Source organism: Lontra canadensis, unplaced genomic scaffold (genome assembly GCF_010015895.1).
Source record: "Lontra canadensis isolate GAN:19392208 unplaced genomic scaffold, GSC_riverotter_1.0 scaffold3, whole genome shotgun sequence".
Classification (NCBI taxonomy): Eukaryota; Metazoa; Chordata; class Mammalia; order Carnivora; family Mustelidae; genus Lontra; species Lontra canadensis.
The window spans coordinates 15,957,135-15,976,735 of record NW_022630997.1 but is presented as its reverse complement, the minus strand read 5'-3'; the positions used below and the strand labels follow the sequence as shown (position 1 = coordinate 15,976,735).

The following is a 19,601-nucleotide window of genomic DNA, read 5'->3' as shown; positions in this document are numbered from 1 at the left end:
TGATGATGAGCAAGTGTTCCAAAACCAGCAGGTTTTTCCAAACTGCTCTGGTGTTTGATCTCGGAGGACAGGCAGCATAGCTATGATCCAGAATTTGAATCCATGCCTCTAAGTCTACTTGTTTTTTTTCCTCCTCTAGCTTGTAGTGAAAAAATTTAAACATAAAGCATAATTGAAATAATTTTATAGCCAACACACAAATACCTACTACCTAGATTCTGCATTTAACATTTTACTCCTCTTGCTCTATCATGAATATATCCATCTCTCTCCCTCTGTTGATCTTACTTACTTCCTTGTAACCTGCAGTTGTCTGTGCTCAGCCTATACATAGTACATTTTTTATTCTCTCTCTCCCATTTTCTGCCCTATATACTTCCAAATCCTGCCTCCCCTATGTACCCCCGTAACCACTGAATTTAAATAAATTTTAATATTAAGTTAAACATCAACTTAGTATTAAGTCAGCTAAAATTTTAAAGAGAGAATTTTAAAGAGAGCCTTCCTTACTGTTTTTCCACATTTGAAAGTGCCCCATTATATGTGTGTCATTTCTGTATGATAAAGCAACAGCAACACTAATAATAATGAAAGCTAACATTTATTATGTTATAGCATTGATTATGAACCAAGTGGTCTCCTAGTCACTTTGCATGTATAAACTAATTTTATTTTCACCACAACCATATAATACTGGTAGATACTCATATTTGTCCCATTTTACAGATGAGGAAACTGAGCTACAAAGAGAGTCTATAACTTGTTTAAGGTCACATAGCTTGGAGGCAGTGGAGCCAGCATTCTAATGCAGGTATTCTGGCTCTAGAGTTCATGTTCTTAATGACTGTGTTCTACTATCTCTTAAACAATGATATCATGTCCTCGAGTAAGTTACTATCTGTAATTTAAAAAAGCACACAAATATTTTGTTCCATTTATACTCTTTTATGAGAGGGGTTCTTTTTTTCAATTTATATGTTGTCTTCCTTCCCTCTCATCAGCACAGTTAATCAAGAGCTGATTGTATTTCTGTTATCATATCCTCTCCTGCTTTTAGCTTTTGTCATATCTTTTTTGCCTCTTACACTATCTTTTTGGTATCTTGGTGATGACTACTTAGCATGTGTAGTTTGAAAGACTAAGGGGCTCTTCCTGTCCTGCCTCAGCTTAAGAGGTTGATTCTGGGATGATGATAATCATCGGGGGTTTTGTGTGTGTGTGTGTGTGTGTGTGTGTGTATTTATTTTTGTTTTTTTGCTTTGTCTTAGTTCTTAGTATCTTCCTTATGTTCTCATCAGATACTTTACAATCTTACCAGGTTCTTTTGTTATCTCTATTTTATAGATGAGAAAATTGAATCACTTGAGGGGTAAATGAATTGCCTAAAGGAAAAGAACTAGGATTCAGTTGAACTGTCTTGAGTCCAAAGTCTGAGTTTTTAACCACTAGAGTGTTCTACCTCTCTGATCACAGGTCCAACCTGACTTCCTCTTCTCTCTCATTAAGCTGGGGGCACAGGCCTCATCTCCTTACTGATCACATGTCAAGAGCAATGCCTGGGCCTGCCTTTATAGCCTTCCAGACAGATCCATTGCAATGTCAGCAGAAGGCTTTGGGAACAGTGAATTAATCTTGCCTGAATGGGGACCCTGCATTACAGTATTAATAATGGAGATAGAATAGCAAACAGATGTGGGCAGTAAAGGCACTATGCTGGACTTTAATGTATATTTTTAATAAGAACCTGCAGAGGGTGTGTAGTGCAGTTAGCCTGTACCTTTTTGTTGACAGATTTATTCCAGTCAGAAGAATACCATTTCCTATGTGGCTTAAAGATTCTTGCAGTATACCTGCTTATCAGTGATGGGTCCAAAGCCCAAAGTGACGTGAAGAACGTAATTGAGAAAGCCCCATATTTCAGAGGGGGCAACCTCTGAATTTTAAAGAGAGCCTTCCTTACTGTTTTTCCACGTTTGAAAGTGCCCCATGATATGTGTGTCATTTCTGTATGATAAAGCACTGTGATATTCATATGTCATTTATGACAATAGTGAGACCTCAAGTTGGGCTGTACCTCACCACTGGAACCTGGTGTTTTCTGGTATTATGCTCTGACACAAGAAGGACATGGAAGGAGTGTCCTTGGATATTTACCCAGTTCTGGTGTATGTTGCAGAAGTCAGAAGTACGTTTGTAACTGGCCTTGTGCTGGTGTGAATAGTCTCTTCTCAATCCTGGTAAGTTTCTTGAAGAAAAGTTTGCTTCTCCAAACATTTCATGTGGCAAGGCCTCTTTGAAATGGATTTAAAGATTCTTATTTAATTAGTGCTTACTTGAAGCTGAGGTCAAAAAGGTGAGTGTTCTACCATCCAGTTTATTTATTTTAAAAGATTTTATTTATTTGTCAGAGAGAGAGTGCGTGCAAGCAGGGGTGTGGCAGGCAGAGGGAGAAGCAGGCTCCCCGCTGAGCAAGGAGCCTTATGTGGGACTTGATCTCAGGACCCTGGGATCATGAACTGAGCCAAAGGCAGATGCTTAACCAACTGAACCACCCAAGTGTCCCTACCATCCAGTTTGTTTATTTTTAAAAGATTTTACTTATTTATTTGACAGAGAGAGAGAGTACAAGCAGGGGGACCAGCAGAGGGAGAGGGAGAAGCAGACTCTCCGCTGAGCAGGGAGCCTGACTCGGGGCTTGATCCCAGGACTCTGGGATCAGGACCTGAGCCAAAGGCAGACACTCAATGACTGAGTCACCCAGGCATCCCTGTCACAAAAGATTCTAAATCTGAGGCCAGCTTTCTCTTTGTTCAACAGATTAGCAAGTATGATAGAGGTGTTGATGCACTAACACCAAATCGAATCTGACCCTAGACATGTTTAGAACAATTGAAAACAAATTATAAAGGGAACCCTTTCTTTTTTTTTTTTTCTTTTTTAACTAAGTTTCAAGGGCACTTGGGTGGCTCAGTTAACTAAGTGTCTGACTCTTGTTTTTGGCTTAGGTCATGATCTCAAGGTCATAGTTAGAGCCCTGCATCCCCCTCCACTCTGGGCATGGAGGCTGCTTAGGATTCTCTCTGTCAGGGCACCTGGGTGGCACAGCATTTAAGTGTCTGACTCTTGGTTTTGGCTTAGGTCGTGATCTCAGGGTCATTGAGATGGAGCCTGGTGTCAGGCTTTGCGCTCAGTGGGGTCAGCTTGTATCCCTCCGCCATCACCCACTCGTGCTCCAGTGCACACACTCTCTCAAATAAATAAATAAGTAAAATAAAAATAAAAAGTATGATTCAGTACTGTTATTGTCACAGACAAATAGGAAACACTGATCTAGTTCATATCCCTTAATTATAAATGGAGGAAGGTACAGTAGCCTGCTGAAGGCAGTGCAGCAAGCTGATGAGAGTGGCAGGGTGTCCCAGCGTCCCCACTGTCCTACCCTCGCTTTCATGACTGGGGAGAAATGACTGTATGGACGTTGTTTGTCTTTAGCATAATTTCTATAGGCAAACTTCTTTTTTATTTTTTACTATATTCCAGGTTAGTGCTAAATTTTTTTCATAAAGGTATCCTTTTATGCTATCCCCATAGTAATTCTGTGACACAATGAATTCTTATTATTGTCTTGCTTATAGATACGGAAACGTAGGCTAACGAACTTACTGCATAGGTGGTGAACCAGAGGCCAGGTCCAGTGATCCCACAGCCTGTATTCTGAACCACTGTGCTGTACTGCCTTTCCATTTTCATCAGTCACCAGCATTTATTGTATGCCTCCTCCCTTTAAGATCTGTCCTTCTCACAGCTTGTCGAGGATAGGGTCAAGCTGAAGTCTAGGGGTCCCCTAGCAGGCTTACTGTGGGAGTAGTTAGGGACCCCCCAGCCTGGAAGCCCTGAAGGAAGTGAAGAGCAGGCTGGTTGCCTGAGCCCTGGAATGGCCAGTTCCATCCAGGTTCTTTCCCTATTCACGGTCATCAAAGGAAACCAAACAAGAGAGTGCTTGTTTGGATTAAAAGGCTCTTAAGAGGCTCTTTCTGAAGTTGGAGAGATGGACCAAGTTCCAGCTCCGGGTAGCCACAGGGGAGAATGGAGTGCTTTTCTAGGAACCCTAAGGCTCCCCTCGCTGACTTCAGTGGCGGAGATTGTCCTGTTGCTCTTGCCCCGGACTTGGGACGAGTGAGACAGATGATCTTCAGCTGCCAAGTGCCTGTCGGAAGCCTCCGGCTCCAGCCGTTCCCTTTGTGGCCAGCCGCTGTGGCCTGGAATGTGGAGGTCTGCAGGGGTGTGGAAGGGGTGGCTTCAGCCTTGCTTTCTGTGAGGATTTCTGGCTGCCCCTGGTACTGCCAGCAGCTCTCCCTGGACCCAGGTGCAGAGTGTGTTTGTGATCTCAGGCAGACTTCCCTGGTGGGATTCCACTGGGTAGGTCATCTTCTGGACACGTTGGCTTGTTCCAAAGACAGCCTTTGTGTGCCGCTGGCCCACAGGCTGGCAGCTCCCCAGGGAAGAGCCTGTGCCTCACGTCTGCCGCCCATGGTCCATCGGGGCTCTGCCCCACAAGTGCTGGGCTTCTCGGCGGGTAGGCGTGTGGAATTTGGAGTTGTTCTTGCCCCCTTGGGGCTGGAACTGCCGCTGACTGGCTTTCTGTGGCTGTCTCCACTGGGTTGGTAGAGAACCTCCTTTTCCCTTCAGGTTCCTCTGAGTTGGGCTCTGTACCGAATGAGTTATTTATTAAAACACTGGATACAGATTAACTTTTCCACATGTTGTTTTGTGTGGCCTTGGTCCCCTGCAGTTGGGAAATGCTAATTTTCCCTTCTCAAAGCTGGGTTTGCAGGAACTTCTTAATGTGTCGTTTCATCCTCTGTGGTTTCCAGTGGACGTCCTGCCTTTGCCTTACCACACCTGTCCTGGGAACATGGTCCCTTCTCTGGTTGCTTTCTTCCCAGAGCTCTGGTGAAGCTGACAACCAGAATCCCTGTGTGAACCACCCGCAGATGGCAGCCCGACCCTCCCCGTGGCTGGCACAGCAGGCTGAGGAAGTGCTCTGCAGGCTCACGGCTGGGCAGGCCTCCCTGAAGCTCTGGTCCCTCAGCCGTTCATCTCCGAGGTGTTGAGTTTTGAGAAGACGGTGTGAAATGGTGGTGTTCTCTGCTCAGAGGAGGATCCCTGGGCTACCTAGAAAGAGTGGGGTGGCCTTGGCCCTTGCCCAGGGAGTAATGGCCAGCAGCAGGACTAGAGCTCTCCTTTTTTTTTTTTTTTTAATTTTATTTTTATATTTTTTTAAATTTTTAAATTTTTTTAATAAATGTATTATGTATTATTAGCCCCAGGGGTACAGGTCTGTGAATCGCCAGGTTTACACACTTCACAGCACTCACCATATCTCATACCCTCCCCAATGTCCATAAACCCACCACCCTCTCCCTCCCCCCGCCCGCCCGCCACCCTCAGTTTGTTTTGTGACATTAAGAGTCTCTTATGGTTTGTCTCCCTCCCGATCCCATCTTGTTTCATTTATTCTTTTCCTACCCCCCAAAACCTCCCATGTTGGATCTCCACTTCCTCATATCAGGGAGATCAAATGATAGTTGTCTTTCTCTGATTGACTTATTTCGCTAAGCATAATACCTTCTAGTTCCATCCATGTCGTCTCAAATGGCAAGATTTCATTTCTTTTGATGGCTGCATAGTATTCCATTGTTTATATGTACCACATCTTCTTTAGCCATTCATCTGTTGATGGACATCTAGGTTCTTTCCATAGTTTGGCTATTGTGGACATTGCTGCTATAAACATTCAGGTACATGTGTGGGCTAGAGCTCTTCTTGAAGCTGAAAGCACCACTTTGGGCTGGATTTCAGGCCCCAGATCTCTTGAGTTGTGAAATGTTGAGAATTCCATTTCTTTTATAACCACAGGAAGACCTAAGGCACTGTGGGGCTCCCAGCAGATCTGTGTGGGTATGTGGCTTCATCCTTTGAAAAGCATTTCATTTGCAACGTGGATTGTCTCTTTCTTCATGGGGTAAGGAATCCAGATTTTCCAATTCAAGAGAATCCCTCAGCAGTAAGGAGACAGTTGGGAAGAGATTCCTTGAGATAACCCAGTCAAACTCACTTTATTATTATTATTTTTTAAGATTTTATTTATGTATTTGACAGAGAGAAAGGGTGCACACAAGCAGGGGGAGAGGGAGAGGGAGAATCAGGTTCTGCGCTGAGCAGCAAGCCCGATGTGGAACTCGATCCCAGGACCCTGAGATCATGACCTGAGCTGAAGGCAGACTCTTAACCCACTGAGCCACCCAGGCCCCCCCACCACCCACTTTAAAAAGTTCAAGCCGTCTAATTATGGGGAATGACTGACGATCACTGGGCTGGTGAGCACTGGGAGATTCATTTTTTTCCCACAGAGGCAAAGACTTGGAAGCCTTTATGGGTTTGACATGATTGGCTCTCTCAGTCCCAGGAATCTTCCCTGTTCAGACTGCCGTTCTAGGTTTCCATCTTCCACACCTGAAGGCTTTTTCCTTTTTGAATGCTGGTCTTCACACCCACTGTGTGTGGGTCTCAGTTTGCTAGCATTTCCCTTGCCCAGATTTCTGACTCAGAGCTCCTGACTTGACTTTGGCCTCTGGCTCCTCAATTCATTCTTCCATCCTGCCTCTGAGGTATCCCACTGAGCCTTGTTTCCTGTTTCAGTAGTGTAGTTCTGATGTTGGGTCCTAGGGTGCGTGTGCGGTGACCTTGCTTCTCTGACCTGAGCCCCACAGGAATGGTCTCCTCACTCCAGCATGTGCCTTTGCAGAGATCTCTGCCCTCCCTGCCTGCGGAGCTCTCTCACACAGAGCCTGGGGCTGCAGAGCACGCCCCTCCGGCAAAGCTCTGTTGAGTGCCTGGTACAGAACATTTGGGAAGATGACGTTGTTCAGGTGGAGGTGGGGGACCATGAGAAGTTATATCTAACTTCTGTCCTTGAAACACCCAACATCTGCTTGGTAAAAGATGGCAGAGACCCTGGGAAAGAAGTCAATGGAGTTTGGGGCTGGGAGGATGTTTTTGGCTTTGCCAGAGTTCTCTGGCTTTGAGGCCGCCTCCCCTCACCCTGTGATCTACAGCACTTCGAGAACTCAAAATAGGTAATAATTGTAAGCCCTTATAGCTTCCACTGTGTGTAAGGCACTGTTCTAAGTGCTTTAAATAAGCTCATCTCATTCTCACGGCAGCTTTGTGGGGTAAGTATTGATATCTTTTTTGTGAGGAAACTGAGGCACAGAGATGTTAAGGAACTTACCCATCCAGCCGGTGAGTGCCTGAGCTGGGCTGTAAATGCAGGCAGTCTGGCTCCAGAAGTGCCTACCCCTCCCTTCCTCTACCCACACAGAAGGGGGCCTGGGGCAGGGGTTGGGGGCGGGCTGGCCTGAGGCCTCTGTTACAAATCATGCACCCAAGTTCAAAAGTATCTTGGCTTAATGGAGTGTGAATAGCTAAGCAGGACGTGCTTGGTAGGAGAAATGTGGAGCTGGACATTGAAGCAACTTTGTAGAGAAGGAAGAGTCCTGCTGGGTAATGGCAGGAGGGTCGGTGACAGGATCCTGTTTGATCTCTGCAGTCAGGGGTTCTGCTGCCTTACTACAGTCATGTTTAGAAGTTGTCAGGAAATCCTGCAACTCTCAAAGGCACAGAGGTCATGCTCCTGGCTTGGGTGTCACGGTCCCATGGTGGTACTTCTTCAGCAGTCAGGGATGTGCCCAGCATGCCAGCAGCCTAGAGTACGCCCTGACCAGGATGTGTGGGGCTTCTGCTCATTCTCTCTAGGGGAGGGGGGTGCAGAAATGAGGGGCATTTCCAAGGACCCACACCATCTAACTGAGGTGTGTACAGTGCTAATCTGAGAGGGATATTTGTTTTGATAAAAGGTATCTTGTCCATGGCATTTTTTCTTCTGTCTTCATATTAATGTTCATTGTCATATCACTTTTTTTTAGGATTTTATTTGAGAGAGAGAGAGAGAGAGAGAGCAAGCACAAGCACAAGCAGGGGAAGTGGCATGCAGAGGGAGAGGGAGAAGCAGACCCCCTACTTAGCAGGGAGCCTGACAAGGTAGGGCTGGATCCCAGGACCCAGATATCATATCCTGAGCCCAAGGCAGACACTTAATAGACTAAGCACCCATGGCCTCTGTCATATCACTTTTTAAAAAACATTTTAATTCCTGGGGTGCCTGGATGGCTCAGTCATTAAGCATCTGCCTTTGGCTCAGGTCACGATCCCAGGATCCTGGGATCCAGCCTCGCACTGGGCTCCCTGCTCCATGGGGAGCCTGCTTCTCCTTCTCTCACTCCCTCTGCTTGTGTTCCCTCTCTGGCTGTGTCTGTCTGTCAAATAAATAAATAAGATCTTAAATATAAAAAAAGAAGAAGAAAATTGTAACACATAGTACAGAGTTCCCATATATACTTTACTTTACTTTGTTATAGTTTCTCATGTAACTAACATCTTGCATTAGTGTGCTATATTTGTTACAATTGATGAACCAATGCTGATACATTATTACTAATCGATGTCTACAGTTTTCTCTTTGTGTTATATAGTTTTATGAGTTTTGACAAATACATGTCCTAAAATACCATTACGGTATCATGCAGAGTACTTTCACTGCCCTAAAAATGTGCTGTTCTTCGCGTATTGATCCCTCTCTCCCTCCCCGCCAAGCCCCATGCATCCACTGATTGTCTTACTGTATTGCCTTTTCCAAAATGTCATGCAGTTGGAATCATACAATACCTAGCCTTTTCAGACTGACTTCTTTCACTGAGCACTATGCATTTAAGTTTCCTCCATGTCTTTTTGTGGTTTGCTCAGTTCCTTTTATCACTGAGTAATACTCCATTGTGAGTATGTACTACTGTTTATTCATTTATAATTGAAGGACATCTTATTTCCAGTGTTCGGCAGTTTTGGATAAAGCTTCCATAGACATTCATAGGCAGGTTTTTGTGTGGACATAAGTTTCAACTCATTTGGATAAAGTTGCTGGAGCATATGGTAAGAGTGTGTTTAATTTTGTAAGAAATAGTCAAACCGTTTTCCAAAGTGGCTGTACCATTTTGCATTCCCAGCAGTGAATAGGAGTTCCTCTTATTCTATGTCCTCACCAGCATTTGGTATTGTCAGTTTTTGGATTTTAGCCATTCTAATAGGGGTGGCGTGGTATCTCATTGTTTTATTAATTTGCAGTCCCCTGATGCCATATGATGTTGAGCATCTTTTCATATGCTTATCTCCACCTCTATCTCTTCTTTGGTGACACATCTTGGTTTTTGTTCCTAACCTCATCCCACTTCCCACTTTACCTCCAACCACACATACCTTTTTTCTCATTATGGGTTCAGACATAATTATGGAGCTGATTATATTTTTGGCATGTTTGCCTTTTGGTCACTTCTCAGGCAATTAAGTGAGTCAGTTCCCCTGACTCTTATTGGGTCCACATCTGAATTCCTTTGTTGGTTTTAACTGGGGCTGTCTCATGAGTTCTCTATGTTTTCCCCAGTGATGTTGTCTATAAAGTCTGTAGCTGATACTGTGACCTGTAGTCTTAATCCCAAGGTTCAGGATTGATTGTGCTTTCCAGTGCAGACGATAGAAAGATTTGTGTGCAAACTTGTCCTCTTCAGACCCTGGTGAGTTTCACATTGCTTTAGACGAAAAATGAGTACACCAGGTTCCTTGAGATCCCAGCTGGACCTCAAACTCTCTGTCTTAATTGAACCTGCATTGAGAAGACTTTCCAAAATCCAAAACTTTCCTGGCCTCTCCTTTTCTTGTTCCATCCATCAGTGTTGTTACTTTTTAGTTATAAATTTGCTTTTCTGGGGTGTCTGGGTGGCTCAGTGGGTTAAAGCCTCTGCCTTCGGCTCAGGTCATGATGGGATTGAGCCTGCATTGGGCTCTCTGCTCAGCAGGGAGCCTGCTTCCTCCTCTCTCTGACTGCCTCTCTGCCTACTTGTGATCTCTGTCTATCAAATAAATAAATAAAATCTTTAAAAAAAAAGATTTTATTTATTTGACAGACAGAGATCACAAGTAGGCAGAAAGAGGAGGAAGCAGTCTCCCTGCGGAGGAGAGAGCCCAGTGCGGGACTCGATCCCAGGACCCTGAGATCATGATCTGAGCTGAAGGCAGAGGCTTAACCCACTGAGCCACCCAGGCGCCCTAAATAAAATCTTTAAAAAAAAAAAATTTGCTTTTCTTACTTATAAATACAGTTGAACCACTTTACGCAAATGTTGAAAATTAGAGAAGGGAGTAAAAAAATTATTCCTAATCCTATCACCTTTTGTTTGTGATCTTATATCTGTCTTCACAATGATTTCTGTAGTAATTCATGCTGAGTGTTGTTGGCCCGGGTGTGTATTAGGCTTTTGTCTTGTGTGAGTTCCCTCACTTTGGGAATTAACATCTCCAAAGCTTTCTGCCTGGCTAGTGCTTTTTTCCTAAATTCAGTTGGCCCAGGGCTGGTAGGGTTTCCAAATTATGAAAACAGGATATTTGCTGGGGAAGATGGTTCCTACCCATTGCCAGGTTGCATTAATTACATCTTTTCTTTTCTTTTAAGATTTTATTAATTTATTTGACAGCACAAGCAGGGGGAGCAGCAGGCAGAGGGAGAGGGAGAAGCAGGCTCCCTGCTGAGTAGAGAGCCTGACATGGGCCTCGATCCCAGGACCTTGGGACCATGTCTTGAGCCAAAGGCAGTCGTTTAACCAACTGAGCCACTCAGGTGCCCCTACACATTTTTTTCCTTGTAATTTTTTTTTTTTTTTAAAGATTTTATTTATTTATTTGACAGAGATCACAAGTAGGCAGAGAGGCAGGCAGAGAGAGAGGAGGAAGCAGGCTTCCTGCCGAGCAGAGAGCCCGATGCGGGGCTCGATCCCAGGACCCTGGGATCATGACCTGAACCGAAGGCAGAGGCTTTAACCCACTGAGCCATCCAGGCGCCCCCTCCTTGTAATTTTCTAAAAAGATTTATTTATTCATTTTAGAGAGAAAGAGAATGTGAGTTGGGGGGGCAGAGGGAGAGAGAGAATCCTCAAGCAGACTCACTGCTGAGTGCGGAGCCTGATGCAGGGCTCTATCCCAGGACCATGAGATCATGACTGAGCCAAAATCAAGTCAGCCACCTAACCAACTGAGACACCCACATACCCAACTACATCTTTTTAAAAATTAATTAATTAATTTATTTATTTATCCTTTGCTGCTTGACTTTTCATAGGAATGAAGGGCAGTTTAGGTAGTAAATGTGCTGTGCAGGTTGCTGGCCACCCACCTCTCAGTTAATACCTCAGGGTCTTAAGTACAAATCACCATGCATGGTGGTAGTCCTGAGGGGGTGTTGTTCCTGCTGTTGTTTTCCCGTGTATATAAGTATATGTGTGTGTGTGTTTATAAAAATATTTATTCATTTGGGCGGGGAGGGGCAGAGGTAGAAGGAGAGAAAGTCTCTAAGTAAACTCCACGCTGAATGCGGAGGCTGATGCGGGACTGGATCTCATGACCCTGAGTTTATGACCTGAGCCAAAACTAAGAGTTGGACACTTACCCAACTGTGCTGCCCATGCACCTCTGTTTTCCTGTTAGAAAGGTGATCAGCGGTTAGATTTGGTGGTCATTGTCACCTGGGAATAAACTCCACAAGCCTCCTTATTTCTCCCTTTCTTGGCTGTGTGGTTACAGAAGACTGAGACTCGCTTAAAGAGTGCCCTAGGCTTCTTTTTTTTTTTTTTTTAAAGATTTATTTATTTATTTATTTGACAGAGAGAGATCACAACTAGACAGAGAGGCAGGCAGAGAGAGAGAGAGAGGGAAGCAGGCTCCCTGCCGAGCAGAAAGCCCTATGCGGGACTCGATCCCAGGAACCTGAGATCATGACCCGAGCCGAAGGCAGCAGCCCAACCCACCGAGCCACCCAGGCGCCCCTGCCCTAGGCTTCTTGTACCCAGTGTACACAGAAGTTTCACAAGTATAAGCACTGGTGCCAAGGGATAGATGAGATCCTTTTCAGGTGATTTCCTGAAGTACATAGGCTACCATTTGGGGCTTTTGAGGCTTTCTGCCATATATAGGAATCAAATAATTTAATAATAGCACTGGGTCTCCTGGGTGATGGGTGGGTACACTTGGTTCCCATCCAGCATTAATCACTGGCCTGTTTGGAGGCCAGCCATTCATTTACTACAGAGATAGTCATTGCTGGGGGGTTCTGGGCATGAGGGGTATATTAATGAGCAGCATACTCTTGGTGTGCTCTTCATGGAGCCTCCAGTCTTTTTGGCTGAAGAGTCCTTGAACTGGAAAACAGTAAGGGGCAGACGGGCCAGATACAGCCTTGGAATCTTAAGTGATCACAGGTAACCTCCTTGTTTTTTTTTTCTACAGTCCATGCCTTGAGGCCTGGTGGATGGTTTTCTTCAAGTAGGAGTCCTGATGCTCAGAAACATGGCCAGGCCTATGCTTGGGGCTAGATGAGTTGCCCATTTGTCAGGGAAAATATGGGTTCATAGTAGCTTCTCGGAGGGACGTGTTCCACTGGACTCCAGGACCTTTATGAGTGTGTTAGTAAAAGATAGTGGCTTTCCAAGATCCCTTTCCTTCTAGCTCCCTTCCATGTTATTCAGGCTTCTTGAGTTCTAGTCATAGAACCGGCTTTGCCACAAGAAGACCAATCAAGGAAATGCTTTTGTGTTTCCAGTGCTGACTTCCATGTGATGCCTGCAGGCACTTGAAGCCCTGCCTCTGTCCACCAGTCTCCCTTACTCTGATCTCATGCCTTTCAGCACGAGGGCAGGAGCTCAGGAGCCAGGCCTGAGGGGAGGGGTAACTACTAGAGAATGGGGCCTGGCCCAGGCTCTCCATCCCATCCCAGGGGGTCAAGCTGGCTGGCTGCACTTTCTGCTGGTGATGGATTTTGACTCTTGAAGGCTTCTGAATAGCTTGGTTGGTTAGAGGAGAAAGGGTAGTGGCTATCTCCTCTTAGTGGTGACAGACGACAACACTGAGGCTTGCCCTAAACCCTTCTCCTTCCTGCTCTAGCTTTTCCAATATATCAGGTTGCAGACATGCTGGATTCCTGCCCTTCTGGAGCCAGTCTCGCAATTTTTCATTCCCATGGCCAGGGTTTTGTGCAGAGGAAAGGCCCAGGGTGAAGGCAGTGGCAGCACAGGGAGCCTTTGGGATTGGAGCTTTCTTTACAGGAACACTGCTGACACGAATCCCTTAGTTCTGTGCTAGCTCTGTGGCCAGGGGCAGTCAACCACAGCATCTCACGCTTGTGCCCCCTCTGCTCAGCACCATCCAGGGGCTTCCCACTGATAGCCCTTACTTTGGGCTTTCTCTGGCAGGTGAGAAAGCATTCTCATACCAGTAGTGAAGAATTCTCTTGGTCCAGCACCAATTCCGAGCATTTAGCTCTTTCAGGGGGAGTCCTTCCGTCTGGACCCTTACTTGCTTAAGAGGGGAGATAATCCAAGTGCACTGCATTTTCATAGGACTCAGAGCCTTCCTTTTGGGAGGCGGTGTGCAATTTTGGTAAAAATGTCTGAACTTCGCTTTATCAGGGTGGTGGAGTACCTCTAGCACCTGGCACAGTGCTTGGTACATGATAACCCCTTAATTGATTTCCATAACTATTTAGTGCCCATTATCTAAATATCTGGTGCTCTGCTACGTGCTGGGAGTACCATGGGAGCAAGAAGGCAAAGTTTTTGCTCTCGTGGATCTTAACATTTTTACAGGAGAAACATGTAAAAGTATTTATAGTTTTAGATAGTGCAGATGCTGTGTTGAAAATAAAGCAGGGGTGGTGTGCTGGGGAATACCTGGGTAAGAGTAGGAGTTGAGGGGGATGGAGAGAGTACATTTAGGAGGAACCAATGACGGTTTCCTTGAAGAGGTAACATTTGAATTCAGTGACAAAATGGCAGCCAGGGCTGTCACATTATACAGCTCCAGGGACACCATCCATGTTATTCTGTGCAGTTTGTGTTCACTGGAGTTGTATGTACAGTGCTCTGGCCACTCAATCATGTGAGAGTTGTAGGCAGTGAAAACAGCTAGAGCAAAGGCCCTGAGGCAGGAGGGACCTTGAGGTATTCAAGGAACAGAAAGAAGGCCAGTGTGTGTGGCACTTAGAAGAGAAGAGGACAGTGGAGCAAGATGAGGCAGGAGAGTTTGAAGGCAATATAAAGAATGTGATATTCAACAGATTATCTGTTGACTCATGAGGGAAGCCAAGGGATGATGTGATGGGGGGAGGCAAGAGTGTGGTTTTAGGAAACTTTTCCAGTAGTGTGGGACCTTAGCACCAGTACGAAGGCATGGGAACCAAGCTGAGTGATGTGTTTTGTTTCCCTAAAAAGGAAACAGCAGCAAAAGTGGCTCAAAGGAAATGCCATTAAGATATTTGAGTCTGACTTTGATAGTGACGGAGAGGAAGGCTCATTGCTTTTTTAATGCTGTCTTATCTTGCTTGTTGTTGAATGTTTCAGCCTTATTATCTCTTTGGATGGCAGTGGGAATATGATTACCATTTAGCATTTGCTCATCTGTGACATGATGTACCCATGTACAGAACACACAAAAAAGTACAATCCTTGCCCTTGGGGAACTGAGATGCTAGAAAGATTTGTTTCTTCCCATTATCCTCTTTAGATATCTTGATCTTCTGGGGCAGCTGGATTCCCAGTGTCCAGGAGGATAGTGGGTGGACAAAAGGCCCTTGGGCAGAATGCTCTGGCCCTTGGGTCTGTAAGAAGCCCCAAGCTGTACACCTATATGCAGAGGGCACCTTGCTTCCCAAATCAGAATGTGATCTTGCTGTTGTTGGCCTGCCTGTCTTTTCTTCTCCTTCTCCTTCTCTTCCTCCTTCTTCTTTTTTAAAAGATTTTATTTATTTATTCATGAGAGATAGAGAGTGACAGAGGGAGAAGCAGGCTCCCCATGGAGCAGGGAGCCTGATGCAGGACTCAATCCCGGGACCCCAGGATCACAACCCGAGCCAAAGGCAGATGCTTAACTGACTGAGCCACCTAAGCACACACTTATTATTATTTTTAAAGTTTATTTATTTAAGCAATCTTTATACCTAATGTGGGGCTCAAACTCAGGACCTGGAAATTAAGAGCCACTTGCTCTACTGACTGAGCCAAACAGGTACCCCTCTCTTTTCTTTTCTTTCTTTCTTTTTTTTTTTAAGATTTTATTTATTTATTTATTTGACAGAGAGAGAGATGATCACAAGTAGGCAGAGAGGTAGGCAGAGAGAGAGGGGGAAGCAGGCTCCCTGCTGAGCAGAGAGCCCGATGTGAAGCTCAATTCCAGGACCCTGAGATCATGACCTGAGCTGAAGGCAAAGGCTTAACCCCCTGAGCCACCCAGGCGCCCCTCTCTTTTCTTATTTTTAAAGAGATTTTGTATAGATGTTGTTTAAGCCAAAGCCAAGAGTGGGAGCTGTTGTAATGATGCCAAGAAACCCAAGCACCAGGGTCTTCTTTGGTCTAGAATTTTTATACAGTGCCAGGCTGCCTCGGAATCAGCCTGGGGGACTGACCTTTTGGTTCTTTGCTGGTGGTTGGGAGTAGAGGGGAGAAGGTATGGTAGGTCTGTGAACTGTGAGCTTTCACCAAACTGTGGAAAAATGGTCTGCTGCTCTTGGCTTGGTGTTTTTCCTTTTTAAAATAATTATAGTATTTTATTCAAAAAAATTTTCCAGTTTTTTTTTTTTTTAAGATTTTACTTATTTATTTGAAGAGAGAGAGAACACAAGTGAGGTGTAGGGCAGAGGGAGAAGCAGACTCCCTACTGAGCAGGGAGCCCAACGTGGGGCTTGATCCCAGAACTCCAGGATCATGACCTGAGCTGAAGGCAGACACTTAACTGACTCTGCCACCCAGGTGCCCTTTTTCCCCAGTTTTATGGAGATACAGTTGACATACAAGAGCTGTATAAGTTTAACATGTACAGTATAATGACCACATATTTTATGAAATGATTTTCATAGTAAATTTAGGTAACATCCATCATCTCATATGGATATAAAAAGTAGAAAAAAATGTGTATTTGTGTGTGTGTGTGTGAGATGAGATCATTTAGGATTTACTCCTTTAGCAACTTTAAATCTGCTGGCTCAGTTTGTAGAACATGCAACTCTTGATTGTAGGGTTTTGAGTTCAAGCTCCACACTGAGTGTGGGACCTACTTATAAACACTTTTTTTTTTTTAAAGATTTTATTTTTTTATCTATTTGACAGAGAGAGGGAGATCACAAGTAGGCAGAGAGGCAGGCAGAGAGAGGGGAGGAAGCAGGCTCCCGGCTGAGCAGAGAGCCTGATGTGGGACTCAGTCCCAGGACCCTGAGATCATGACCTGAGCTGAAGGCAGAGGCTTAACCCACTGAGCCACTCAGGTGCCCCTAAACACTTTTTTAAACTGTCCCATATAGCGGTGTTAACTAGAGTCACTGTGTTGTACTTTACATCCCCCTGGACTGAGCTTATAACTGGACGCTTGTACCTTTTGACCGCCTGGTCTTTTTCTTAGACTTAGGCTGGGGAAGCTCTTTGCTCACTGAAAACCTGGGGTAGAGTTAAATGCCCTAAATGTTGGGAGCCAGGTGAGTTCAGCTGGATTCTTAGCTGAATTACTCCTGGGAGCTACTGTTTTGAACCTTGAGGAAGGCTTTGGGAATGTGATCGTTGGCTCCTAGCAAGAGATCTCAGGAAACATCTACTTGAGTGAGGCAGATGCATTCCGTGAATCTTGTTGTATGCTATAGAGTGGAAAGAGCATCTAGTACTCAGAGTTAAAATCCAGAGGGGGCTGCTCTGCCCTGTGGCCTCATTAGATTCCCAGCTCAGTGTGCGGATGTAGTCCTAGTGGGTGTCATTTTCCCTTCCTTCCTTCCTTCCTCTTCCTTCCCCCTCTTCCACCCTCCCTTTCTTTTCTTATGATTATACAAAATTAATATCCTGTAGCTGAATGTTTTTTAAAAATCCTAGCTATGACAAAATGTTACCATATATACATATTTCAAAAGAATTTTACAAAGTTTCTCTACTTAGTATAGTATTTGTTTGGTCACCAAATACCATTTCAGAACAGCTAATGAAGTATCTGTAAATGTGAATTGTTTAAAAATAAAAACATCAGGGCGCCTGGGTGGCTCAGTGGTTAAAGCCTCTGCCTTTGGCTCAGGTCATGGTCCCGGGGTCCTGGGATCGAGCCTCACGTCGGGCTCTCTGCTCAGCAGGGAGCCTGCCTCCTCCTCCTCTCTCTCTCTGCCTGCCTCTCTGCCTGCTTGTAAGCTGTCTGTCAAATAAATAAAAATCTTAAAATAAATAAATAAATAAATAAAAATAAAAACATCACCTTTGCAAATGTTTATTTATTTTTGAGGATTTTTATTTATCCATTTGAGAGAGCACAAGTGGGGAGCAGGGGTGGAGGGAGAAGCAAACTCCCCACAGATCAGGGAGCCCGATGTGGGGCTCGATCCCAGGATCCTGGGATCACGACTTGAGGTGAAGGCAGACGCTTAACCGACTGAGTCATTCAGGTGCCCCTCTGCAAATGTTTAGATCCAGGGTTGGGAGTTGGGCAAAGCGGGAAGACATGGGTAGCTCTTGAAGGATGGGCTGATTAAACTTCAGAGTCCAGAGATTGGGAACCTAGAATCATTTGCTGATGTTTTTTTAAAAGAAAGGGAGAGAGAAAGCACACATGCATGCAAGTGGAGGGAGGGCAGAGGGAGAGAATCTTTTTTTTTTTTTTTAATTTTTAAATTTACATAGACTCTATTATTAGCCCCAGGGGTACAGGTCTGTGAATCGCCAGGTTTACACACTTCACAGCACTCACCATAGCACATACCTTCCCCAATGTACATAATCCAACCACCCTCTCCCTACCCCCTCCCCTGGCAACCCTCAGTTTGTTTTGTGACATTAAGAGTCTCTTATGGTTTGTCTCCCTCCTGATCCCATCTTGTTTCATTTATTCCTTTCCTACCCCCTAAGTCCCCCACGTTGCCTCTCAACTTCCTCATATCAGGGAGATCATATCATAACTGTCTTTCTCTGACTGACTTATTTCGCTAAGCATAATACCCTCTAGTTCTATCCACATCATCGCAAATGGCAAGATTTCTTTTGATGGCTGCATAATATTCCATTGTATATATATACCACATCTTCTTTATTCATTCATCTGTTGATGGACACCTAGGTTCTTTCCATAGTTTGGCTATTGTGGGTATTGCTGCTATAAACATTCGGGTGCATGTGCCCCTTCAGATCACTACATTTATATCTTTAGGGTAAATACCCAGTAGTGCGATTACTGGGTCATTGGGTAGCTAGGCTGTACTGTATTCCTATTAGAGACATAAATAGAGGTTGTAGGTGCCCTTGGAGGGAAGCCACCAAGCGAAAAGTTCCTCAGGTCTCTTCCCCAGGCACAGGACCTATAAGCTCCATTCTTCTGGGAGAGAATGTCCAACCCAGTAAGGCCAGGAACTAAGCCGAATTTCCAAGAAGGGTGATTAGAGGGGACAACCCACCAAGAAGTAGGGAAAGAGGAAAGGGGAAGACAAGACAACAGGAGCCTTTATGGGGAATGAAGTGACATCACTTCTGGTTCTGGAATTGGACTGGCCTGGCCTCCTATGCCATATATTTCCTGAGGCAAATAGTGTACCCTTCCTTTTCTTTTGACAACAATATTGAGCTTGAGACTGAGCCACAATCCCTAGACCTGACTGTAGAGGTACCGCCCCCACAAGGTGGAGCCTTAACAGCTGCCTTAATTGACCCAGCATTCCTTGCTTCAGATACCCAATGGTAGTATCCAAGCCGCCACTGCGGGGAAGGGTGCTGACCACAGGCCTCTCCTGACATTACCAGAGTGTCCAATATGTACCTTCAGCCTACAGATTCTTTGAGATGTCTGGTAGGTACAGTTGTGAATAAGACACAGGCCTGTCCTTGTGGGGTTTACAGTCTAGACCAGAGATTATGAACAGTAGAGAATTTGGAAAATATAAAGAAGTTTGAAAAAGAAAAATTGTACTACGGTAGCTACTATAATAATTTTATTGCATTTTCTTCCTGTCTTTTCCTCACATACATTTTTTCAAGTATTTCTACATTGTGTGTATGCACAATTTTTTTTTTTTAAAGATTTTATTTATTTGACAGAGAGAGATCACAAGTAGATGGAGAGGCAGGCAGAGAGAGAGAGAGAGGGAAGCAGGCTCCCCGCTGAGCAGAGAGCCCGACGCGGGATTCGATCCCAGGACTCTGAGATCATGACCTGAGCCGAAGGCAGCGGCTTAACCCACTGAGCCACCCAGGCACCCCGCACAATTTTTTTTTTAAAGATTTTATTTATTTATTTTAGAGAGAAAGAAAGGAGAACAAACTGGGTGAGGGGTGGTAGGCAAGGAGCAGAGGGAGAGGGACAAGCAGATTCCTCACTGAGCTTGGAGCCAGATGTGGGGCTTGAACCTACAACCCTGAGATCATGACCTGAGCTGAAAT

The 19,601-nt window shown here is 44.9% G+C and overlaps 1 protein-coding gene across 2 annotated transcripts in view; it reads left to right on the top strand.

The window, feature by feature from the left end:
* SUFU (SUFU negative regulator of hedgehog signaling) overlaps positions 1-19,601 on the top strand; it is a 113,384-nt gene that overhangs the window by 4,929 nt on the left and 88,854 nt on the right. The gene's annotated exons all lie outside the window — the stretch shown is intronic.